Source organism: Myotis brandtii, unplaced genomic scaffold (genome assembly GCF_000412655.1).
Source record: "Myotis brandtii unplaced genomic scaffold, ASM41265v1 scaffold56, whole genome shotgun sequence".
Classification (NCBI taxonomy): Eukaryota; Metazoa; Chordata; class Mammalia; order Chiroptera; family Vespertilionidae; genus Myotis; species Myotis brandtii.
The window spans coordinates 201,681-210,535 of record NW_005370080.1 but is presented as its reverse complement, the minus strand read 5'-3'; the positions used below and the strand labels follow the sequence as shown (position 1 = coordinate 210,535).

General features: G+C 40.9%; 1 pseudogene; it reads right to left on the bottom strand.

The window, feature by feature from the left end:
- Positions 1 to 3,219: 3,219 nt before the first annotated feature.
- Positions 3,220 to 8,855, bottom strand: part of LOC102242494 — a 122,482-nt pseudogene continuing 116,846 nt past the window's right edge.

Below are 8,855 nucleotides of genomic sequence, written 5' to 3'. Positions count from 1 at the left end.
GAAAGAATTCAGCTGCCATAAATCCCTTCCCCCAAAGTTTCACAACCAGCAAAAATGGACTCCTATCACCAGAAACAAGAAACCTGTAACTCTGATAAGAAATTACCTAAAGAGACATTTCACAACATTCTCCTACCTCCCATCTATTCTCCTAAGGGCTCCTTTATCTTTCCTAAGAGTCATTTGTTTTCCCTTGAGTGCCCTTCTTTCCCCTCCCCTTCTCCTGTTATCATGGTACCTAAGCCCTAAATTGTAATTGCCATTTTTAGTCACATTTTTCTGGGAAGCCACTTATGTATGTGAATAAAAATCTGTTTTTTATCTTGCTAATCTGTCTTTTGTCAGTTTCATTTGCAGTGCCTCATGTACAAAATTTAAGAGGGTAGAGGAAAAGTTTTTTTTTTTCTCTCTGACATGACAAATAATAAAAAGGATATAGTAGTATGTAGAAAAAGCCAGCATCCATGATGAAAGTTAGTAAGAAACTGGTTAAGTATTGACTCAAGTCAAAGTTACTGAACCTCCACTGAAAACAATAAACCCTTGACATTCAAAAGGGATATATTCCCAGATCTTCATGTGAATCCCCAGATATAATTTGACCCATGAAACTTCTACTGTCTACTTAGAACCATATTCCTTAGATCTCTGTACTCCATCGGCAGCATTAACGGTTGCACTTCTTTCTATGAACTTTTTTTTTTTAATTAAGGGATTTCATATTTTAGAATTTATTTCAGGGCAGAACTGGAGTATTGTTCAGTCTTAGATTTATTTAAAAAAAAAAAAACAAGTAAATGCTCAATCCACACAAAGTTTTGCTCATTATTAACATCTTGCATTAGTGTGGTACATTTGTTATAATTAGTGAACCAAGACTGATTCATTATTAGTAACTAAAGTCCATATTTACTCAGATTTCCTTTGTTTTCACCAAATGTCCTTTTTTTGTGCCAGGTTTAGCTGTCTTGTCTCCTTAGGCTCCTCTTAGCTGTGACAGTTTCTCAGACTCACCTTTTCCTTGATGACCTTGACAGTTCTGAAGAATACCAGTCAGGTATTTGGTAAGATATCCTTTCATTGAAATTTGTCTGCCATTGTTCTCAAGATTAGATGATAGTTATGGGTTGTGAGGGGGAAGATCACAGAGGTGAAGTGCCATTTCATCACATCATTTCATGGTCCATACTATCAACATGACTTATTATTGCTGATGTTGACCTTGATTGTCTGGCTAAGGTTGTGTTTGTCAAGTTTCTCCACTGTTTCTCCCCTTTCTCATACTATGCTCTTTGTAAAGAAGTCACTAGCCCAGCCCACACTTAAGGAGTAAAGAATTATGCTCCTCTTCCTGCACGGCAGAGTATTTATATGAATTATTTGGAATTTAATGTATTTAATCATTGTTGATGTATTTAATCATCTATATATATAAAAGCCTAAGCAACCATCCAACTGTCTGACCAGTAGCTATGACACAAAACAACCACCAGGAGGCAGACGCTCCGACCAGTAGCTATGATGCACCAGGAACCAGAGAGGAGGGAGCCTAATTCCGGGGTGCATCACCTGAGAACCACCCTCTTGCAATCCAGGACCCCTCGGGGGATGTCGGAGAGCGGTTTCGGCCTGATCCCTGCAGACCAGGCCGAGGGACCCCAGATTTGTGCACTGGGCCTCTAGTTTGTTTATATCAGTATGGCCTCATGGATGTTTATTTTATATTTTGGCTATAATTCAATACTACTTTATTATTTTTGTGGACCAAATTGTTGCAACTTTGGCCCTTTGGCACACCCCATTATTGTGGTGGGTTTTGGTGTTTCATTTTGTTTTGTTTAGCACTTTTTTACTTGCTGACACTAGAATATGCTCCCAGTTCGCCTTATGTATTTTCTGCCCCTTCCCTAGAGTCAGGCATTTCTCCTAGGAACTCCAGAGCCATTTTTTCACAGAGAAATTGAGGTTCTATCACAATACAAAAGAGTTAGAGTACAAACAAGACCAGTCCAGAACAAAGCTGAATGGAGAGGCTGATGAAAGCTTTGATCACAGATTGATCACCTCCTTAGGGTTGCTTCTTGCTAACCACACCCCACTTGTGGCCTGGTGACAAATTGTCAAGTTCATGCCTTAACTTTTATCTTGTAATATCTTATCATTTTTCTGACTAATGCATTTGTACAGAATTATTTTTAAAACTTATGCCTCAGTAAAATTACAACATGCTACATGTCATGGTCCTTCTAGAATTATTTAGAAATAGCTAAAACCACAAATGATAAACTCAGAGATACAAAAACTCACAATGTTCCAGCCGTTGTACCCTGCTCTCCTGTTCTGTTCTACATCCCATTATGAGTCAGCATCCTTGGGCTTCAGGGCAGCACCAGGCCTCTCCTGTAACCATTGTTCAGGCTTCATCACAGATAGCTTCCTTCTCTCATTACCCCATCTCCAAGTTCAAAGCTACTTTCCTCACTGATGGGTTTTAAACATTTTGTTAACAGAGCCCTTTTTTCCTATGAAATCATGACATAGAGAATTTAACACATGAAAGTGATAAAAGTGGTATTTTTAATAGGCATTTGTTTTATAATTACAAATTAATGACGTTTACCTAGCATGAAGTCAATAACAATGGTGTTTTATTTATTTATTTTTAAATAGATATTTTATTTATTTGTATTTAAATTTATAAGCCAACCATCCAAACTGATATTATTATCATAATACAGCAAAGTACAAAACAACTTTTACAAACATTTGAGTAGTAAATGAATTAGGGGTTGTAGTAAAACAGCAACAGGGGCAGGGGAAGTAAGTGCAACGTGTTACAGCTCAATCATTCACCTGAACTGAAGCTTTTAACAAGCTTCCCAGTCCCAGAAAATGCAAATAACCCTTTACCACATACCTTTGTACTTTTATTTTCTATTCTTGAAGTTAAAATTCTAGATCTAGAATTATCCAGAATCGTATTATATCTAATTATCTATAGCCAGAGACATCCTTTATCATTTGTCTACAGCAGCAAGGCTACAGAAACCTCTTTGATTAGTCTCTAGTCATATCCCCAACCCCAACCCCTCCAATTGGCACAATAAGCATAATGAGACGCAGCATGTCAAGGCAGAGATAGATAGAAAAATCCTAGGAGAGGTAATACAGCCACTGCCCAAACCGAGATTGAATAATGAACCCATCGTCACACCATGTTCACGGCTGTATGTCCGTGGAGTCTGGCTGTATGTTCATGGAGTAATCTGGGGATAAATCCATGGCTTGCCACGTACTACAATACTTAGGGGTTTGCAGTATTGCATCCAAGGTGGCTCCAAATCACTGACAGGATTTTGCTGGAACTGGATCTGGGGCTGCAGGGATCCCCCTCCATAACTACAGAACTGATTGTTCCAGGCCTGGTTGTTCTGAGCCTGGGTATTCCAGTCTTGGGGTCACCAGGTCTTACTACTCCAGGAGTGGTAGGTCCAAGAAGGGCTATTCCAGGAATGGTGGCTCCAGGTTAGGTTACTGCAGGCCGGGTTGCTCCACCATGAAAGGTTTCCAAAAGGTTCCCCGGGCCTTCCTGCTGACAGGAAGAGAGGCCCAGGTACTCTGTGATTGCTGAGCTCGTCTAAGCCACACGGTTGCTATTCTTTGGCCAGTTGTATTTCTGCCGCCTCTTGCATTTCATTCTCTGGCTCTGGAACCAGGTCTCAATCTGCTTGTAGCTAAGGTTCAGGATGTTGGAAAGTTCTTGCATCTGCTGGCGGCTGAGACATTTCTGTCTCTGAAATCTCTCAGGGCATACACAGAGCTGGGTCTGTGAGAAGGTGGTTCTGATCTTCTGTTTTTTGACCTGGGCTTTCTTCTTCTTCCCTGTACTGTTCTCTACAGAAGTGGGTAGTATTTCTCTGGGACTGATGGAAGGGTCAGAGCTATTCTGAATAAGCAAACCCATGGAGGAAGGAAGAGGAGAGACAGTCTCGTGTGGAGTGTCTCAGCAGATGACATTTGCAAGGATGCAGAGTTTTCTTCAGGCTCATAAATCTCAGGCACTGGTGAAGGCTCCCTAAAATAGGATGCTTCAGAGGACGGCAGGCCTTGGGGACAAGCCAAATCCATACTCACATTGCTGAATTGAAGGAGAGAGAAAAAAAAAATCAGATTCAGTCTTAAGTCAGAGCAATGATGTTTTAAATGGGGAGGTATGGAAAACAATGGCATTCTTCTATAAACCTTATTATCCAGTGGATTTCTGTATTTTGTTTTAGTTACAAAATATCAAAAAAATTGATTAAAAAAGATTTGTTTTAAAAGAGACACCATTTGCAACTACTTCCCAACGTACCTTACAATCTAAGAAATTTTTCAATTCAATAGTAGATTCAGAAGAAGCTGTACTATAAGGTCTACACAAAAGTGCATTAATTTGATAGCAAATGATAACATATGGGTAATTTCCAATTTTTTAATATTTGGTACTGTGTTTATGTTATTTTTCAGGACATATTTTTAATAGCTTACATTATTTTTAAATGAAATGTCATAAAACATTAATGGAACCTCTTAAGAGCCTTCCCAGAACATAAAGTTTGTAAAACAGTGCTAGAGTCTGGGCAGCTGTATTTTTCATAAGTCTCTTTCCCTCTAGATAAGTGGCTTATTTAGCTGTACTATTATTAATTCTCTTGACTTGGCTCATTTCCTCTGGACTCTATTAGCTAACTGAATTTTTGCAAATGTGTTAATGACTAATATACCTACAGCTGGCTTTCTAATTGCATATGTATTTTAGTTAAGACCTTTGAATTTTTAAAGAAAACCTAATGGACGAATTTCAGACATAGGGCATGTAGTAAAAGACATTTTTGAGAAGACAGGTTTTTCCCTATTTTGACAGCATACAAAGCCAGTAATAATTATAATAATACAAATGATTAAGTAATATAGTGCTGACTATGAAACTATTGTAAATTGTTAGTGTTTTGTATTTACTAACTTAATTTAATCACCATAACAAACATATGAGGTAGATACTATTGTCATCTCCATTTCAGAGGCAAGAAAACTGAGGTCCATAGCCCATGGACACAGACAATAGCATGGTGAAGGCCTGGGAAGGGCAGGTGTGGGGTCGAGGGGGTCAATGGGGAAAAAAAGTGGGGAGAGGGAACATGTGTAATACTTTTAACAATAAAGATAAATTTAATTTTTAAAAAAGAAAAAAAATAAGGTCCAAAGAGGTTTAAAAAAGCTTCCCAGGTTGCATAGCTTATAATTGGCAAAGCTAGGAATTAAACCAAAATCTATGCTCTTCAACAATATACTGCCTCTGATACCATAATTTCTGTCATCAGTGGAACCACAGCATAATTGTTCATCTATTCCACAAATACACATGTTTACAGCATGTCTGTTCTCAGCCAGGTTCTGTCTCAGGCAGATGGTAGAGAAATGCATTACTGCACTGTCCGTGCATGTTCCAAGTCTCATGCTCAAAGTGCTGTATAGTGTCCTCCTTTTCTACCTTAAACCTTCCATTGGCAGCTCACACGCATCAGCCACAGTGATCTACAGGCCATTCTTATACCCTTGTGCTCTCCTGCCTCTGTTGGCTCAAGCTGCTACTAACAAGCCTTTCTTTCTACTGCTCTGATAAAATTCTTCTTCTGCAGGCTAATCCTCAATCCTATCTTCTCCATAAAGCTTTCAGAGCCCCTAGATGAAATGTCTGTCTCCTTCCCTAGTGTTTATATATGCTTGCTCTCCATTTCTATTGTAGCAGCTCTCAAAGATGGTGGCCTTCTTAAGAAAGTATGTCTTTTTCTTCTTCTACATCTCCAACACTAGTGTTTGTGTATATACATACACTATATACTTATATATGCATATATCATATACTATATAGACTATACTAATAATATATATTATGCTACTAGTATATGCATACACATTGTTTACATGTATATGCAAAATAGTACATCCTAATATAATGAATGCTCTAAAATGTCTGTTGAAATGGATAAATAACAATACTGGGTGCCCAGGAAGAACCTAACCATATCCTAGAGAAGACACAGTTCCTGTTATCAAGGAACTTCAGCTCTAATTACAGAGACACTGAAGAAAAGAACAACCACAAGTTAGGCTGATAAGAAGATGGCCAGGTGGGTTAGAAACACATCAACTAGACATCAAAAGACCCGAAATTTAGTCCTAGCTCCAACACCAACTATGTGAACTTGAACAGTAGTTTTATTCTTCTGAGCCTCAGTTTCATCCTCAGTACAAGGAGGATCGATGCTGTCAAGGTGTCTCCTCGTTCTGATAACTTTAATGAGTCTATGAGCAGACTGGTGATTGCCAACAATGCTTCCTGAAGGAATGTGCCCTACAAGAGAGATGTGGCGACCCTAACTGGTGAGATAGCGGTGCCTCTCTCTTTACCATCAGAAAGCAACTAACTGATGCACAATGCAATCCACAAAATTCAGAAGAGGATTCTATTGGGAAAGTATTGAAGTAACAAACATGTTGTAATGACAGACTAAGTAGAAGGGGAAAGTGTAAGTGGAGCCCAGAAGGAGAGCTGGGAGGGAAGAGATGGTTAGTGTTCACCCACCCATGAATCTGGCCACAGTCACAGTATCATTGGAATGACACACTCCAGCACAGCAGGGACAGTGCCAGGCCTGCCCTTCACTTAGATTGAAATCTCTGAGAGCCGTTCAACTATTTCCACTCTGAGTCCTGAATACCGATCAACATTCTAATGACTAACTTTGCTTTCAGCTTCTAGTATAATGCGGTAGAGGACATTTTCCGCCTTTAGAAGCTGGAATAAGACTTCCTCTTGGGAGAAGTCCTACATTTACCGGAAAGAAATCCATAGATTAAGCACATGGGTTGAGGAATGAGATCCCAAGCAATAAATGCTAATGCTGATCTGCCTTTTGAGTGTGGGTCCTGAAACCTTAGGATCCTTTATTTTGTGAACATTTCAACATATCCGGGTCTGTAAACTTGACAATGAGTTTGATCACATTTGAATTACTCAACATGATGAAAATGTGAAGAATTTGAAAATTACAGAGAATCAGGGGTGGGAGTGGGATGGGGAGTGAAGAGGGCAGCCAAAGATGTTGGGCACTAGATAGATTAGACTTTGGAGAGAACAAACTATTTAATGGGAATTTTACGTTATTTGCTGTTGAGTATATGGTTTAAGTCTCCTCCTCCATCTCTCCTGAATAAAGTCTTTGCTGCTATTTTCAGGCTACCAAAGGAAGTTCTAAACTCTGCATCCAGCTTGGTGCAGAGACTACATATGGAGTTGTACAATCCAGGGCGGGGAGTGAGGGAGGGCAGTGGACACTGGTGTTTCACCCGGAGGAGAGAGGCAGGGCCAAGGAACCTCTGGGTAGTTGTCATACAGTCCCATCATAAAATAACACCTCAGCATTCTGCGACATAAATCACCCTGCCGGGAGTTAGATTAGATTGGATCAGTCCCTCTGAGGATGATCATCTGATGAAACAAAGTTTCTGCACTGATCCAGCTGGGGATCAGGCAGTGCAAGGCAAATGGCTTTACCGTCCTCAGTGCAGTATTATCCATTAGCACTGGAAAGATGCCAGCAACCTACAGGTTTGTCAATGATGCCACACTCAGAATTCCTCAATCATGACCTGAGTAGATTCAACCATAGACTAATGGAATATTTTAACAGACTTTCATAACACCCAGTTGAAAACTTATGTCCCCCAAACACTCTTGCCCTTTTTATTCAGAGCAAGGAACTCCTGTAGCTTTCTAATTGGCACTAACTTGACTGGCTCAACCATCCCCCCGTTGGCATAACCAGTGAACATTCCAAAAAGTGAATGATTCGTCCCCAGAAGTCTCAGAATCCAGGAGTCTGCTCTCTTGTTTTGTACATAGACACAAACATCAAAGAAAAGAAGGCAGAGAAAAAGATCAGAGCTGGAAACTCCCCACCTGCACATACTCATATCCTGCCCTGTCTAAATTACTAATTACTAAAAGATTAAACAAAATGGCACATAAGCAAAAGGCCACTGTAAGACACTGGATCCCTCAGAAGATTTACACATCTGGCTTCGTGCGTCCTTTCGGTGAAAGAAGACCACACCAACCCAGGCCAGCAGCACCAGCAGCTGCGAAGAGAGAAGCCAATTTCAAGGAAATGCAACAGGAAAAAGACTGGAAACATCAATTAAAAAATCTCCAGTAAGGACCAGATATTGCTTTTCTGAACACGCATACATCCACCGCCCAAATGCCTGTGAACTAGTCCTAAATACAAGACCTGATAATGTAAGCCAGGTGTTTCTACTTCCTACCATAATGGCTGGCAAGACCATCAATGTAGAATAATAATAACAACAGCATCTGAAGTGTATCTGTGTTTAAACACGTAACAGGAATATTTTTCTTTCTCCTCCAAGTAGGTGTCTGTTCTGCATTTATATTGTGACTAGAGGCCCGGTGCACAAAAATTTGTGCACTCGGGGGGCAGGGGAGGGGGGTCCCCCAGCCCGGCCTGTGCCCTCTCGCAGTCTGGGACCCCTCGGGAGATAACGACCTGCTGGCTTAGGCCTGCTCCCGGGTGGCAGAGGGCAGGCCCAATCCCTAAGTGCAGCCCCTGGTCAGGCTCAGAGCAGGGCCGATTGGGGAGTTGGGGCGCCGCCCCGTCATGCACAGAGCAGGGCGGATCGGGAGGTTGCAATGCCACCCTCAGTCACGCTCAGGGTAGGGCCGATTGGGGGGTTGGGCCACCGCCCCCTGTCACACTCAAGGCAGGGTCGATGGGGAGGTTGCGGCACCA